Source organism: Trachymyrmex cornetzi, unplaced genomic scaffold, assembly GCF_001594075.2.
Source record: "Trachymyrmex cornetzi isolate Tcor2-1 unplaced genomic scaffold, Tcor1.1 scaffold1870, whole genome shotgun sequence".
Lineage (NCBI taxonomy): Eukaryota > Metazoa > Arthropoda > Insecta > Hymenoptera > Formicidae > Trachymyrmex > Trachymyrmex cornetzi.
Window position 1 is genome coordinate 53,506 of NW_017296495.1, and position 2,631 is coordinate 56,136.

The 2,631-nt window shown below is 34.5% G+C and overlaps 1 long non-coding RNA gene across 1 annotated transcript; it reads left to right on the forward strand.

Moving 5' to 3' along the window:
- Positions 1-405: 405 nt before the first annotated feature.
- LOC108759455 (uncharacterized) lies at positions 406-2,323 on the forward strand. Its single transcript, XR_001940012.1, has 3 exons — positions 406-504; positions 1,078-1,390; positions 1,489-2,323. It is a non-coding gene; the product is annotated as an uncharacterized LOC108759455 (long non-coding RNA).
- The last annotated feature ends 308 nt before the right edge of the window (positions 2,324-2,631 follow it).

Here is a 2,631-nt window from a genome sequence, read left to right on the forward strand (position 1 = left end):
AAATTTTCAAGCTATTACGGACGTGACAATGGAATGACTGTGACTGGCCAGTGTCATTGGTGGAAGCACATAAAATTGCAGAAGCCATAAGCAGAATCCAGATGCCATAGCGCATGCGTATGGTTTCTGAATTCCAATCTACATAAAAGTCCATAATACATAGCCATAGGCATAAGGATAATTCATTGGCTGCGCTCAGCAAACTCAACAGTTGAGTGAGTGCCCGCTGTTATTGGTGTATTCTTTTAGATCGTCCAACCAGATTTTAGATCTAGAAGAATACATCAAACTGTTGAGTTTGCTGAATGCAGCCATTGTAACCGATTCGAAGTGAATCGCATAGGACTTATCCACGTATTTGCACAATTATCTGTAAAATTTATGAAAAGCTGCGCCGAACTTTGTTAAATTGGTACAAACGGCTTCATTTTCAGAGCCGAGGGCCGAGGCCATTAACGTAAAGAAGTGAATCGCATTTAAGAACGAATTTGTATTGATTAACACGTAAGTATTTTCACTATTTATTGATCATTATAATGAAAATTTAAACGGACAATGACCGTGTGTAATTACTCGTGCAAATGTGGTGATCCCGATTGACCATGTCTCGATTGGACACCACCAATCACAGCGACCGGTGCTTAGGAGCTTTGTAGTCTCAAGCGCTGTGAGTGGCTCGTGTCCAATTGAGCCGTGTCCAACTGGGTGCCACCCGTGTAAATTGTATAATGTATCAGTTTCGTAAACATAGTATTTTGAGGTTAACTTGATTTTGTACGCAGATTTTTGAATTTGTAATTTATTGCAAAATAAACGCATCTTCTAATAATTTTTACTTATATTTCGTGTATAGATGTAAAGATTCATTATTGAAACCTTCTTTTGACTTGAATAATTTTCTCGAATATATATTTCATTATTTTTATGTATTATTGAATATTTTTCACTCATTTTGATATTTGACGTTTGCGCTGTTTGGCAACCTTTTTAACGTTTTGCAATTAGTTCATGCAATTCTAAATGTGATTTTAATTTGAAAAAATTGCGTTGGAGTGAATTACATTAATCTGTTCACAGAAATGGATGATTTCGATTTATTGTTAATTGTTCTGGTCAACATGGAAGCACTTTTGGTCCAACGTCGTAGAAACAGAATCAATTGTCATCGCCGTCGACGTGTCTGGGTGCGAGAAATTAATACAAGGATAAGACAGCAAGCAGTTTTCTACAATCTTTTTCAGGATGTAAAAACAGATCGGCAAATGTTCCATAAGTATACACGTGTGACATTGCCAACATTTTAGCATATGATGGATATTATTACTCCAAGCTTAATTAAACAAAGTCCACGAGCACTTGAATCAGAGCAACGAGTTGCTTTGACATTATGGTATGTATGTATGTATGGTATATATGTATGTATGTATGTATTTATTTTATGCGGTATGTGTAAAAACAATTTGAAAATTAATATTATAATTATTACAGATTTCTGATTGGAGACAATGTCCCAGCAATTGCTTTTGCCTATCGTGTTGATATATCAACCGTACATAAAATAATTAAAGAAACATGTGATGTATTTGGAAAACTTCTTGGTCCTACCTATCTACCTCCTTCAAGAGAAGAATATTTACAAATTGCTGAGGGTTTTTGGAAATTATGGAATTTTCCACATTGCTTGGGGGCAATTAATGGTAAACACGTCGATGCTCAATGTCCTCTGAATTCTGGAACGCTATACTTCAATTATCACAAACGATACAGTATCGTACTTATGGCTGTCTGTGATCACAACTACAAATTCACTTTGGTTGATATCGGTTCTATGGGGAAGAACAGTGATGCGGGAATTTATGGAAACAGCGACTTGAATGTGGAGAATGGGATGCTGGACATTCCAGACGGAACCAGTTATTGAAGCGGAACCGATATACAAGTGCCTTATTTTTTTTATTGGAGATGAAGGGTTTCCCATTGAAAAGCATTTAATGCGGCCGTATTCTGGTAGATATCTAGATTAACACGAAAATATATTCAATTATAGACTTTCACGAGCCCGGCGTGTAATAGACAATTCATTTGGAATATTAGACAAAAAGTAGGCTATTTATAACAGACCAATCGCTGCGATTCCTGAGAATATTAATAAATATATTTTGGCAACACACTGTATGTTTACATAATTTCTTACGAACCGAAGAAGGTAATATTATACACTTTGAAAACTATGTTGAAATCATGGAAAATAACGAAACTGGTGCTACGTTTGTAACGCATATTAGAAACAGTTTTTGCAATTATTTTGTAACTCCGAATGGAATGGTCGAGTGGCAGTTTAACTATGTAAATAGAGGAAACTAAATAAATAATATTCGTAAAGGACTCTTAATAATAATAAAAATCAAATATAAAACAAGGCATGTAAGAGTCAATATTAACGCACAATATTAAAAATTAATCAAAATTCTATTACATTAAAACATTCTATTACATAAATTCCATAGCAAAATATAACATGTTTCGGTCTTTGTATTAGACCCTCTTCAGATATATGATAAATATAAAATTTTTACATTACTTCGAAAACGCTGAATAAAATTCGATAGTAAACCACGTCAACGAATGAAC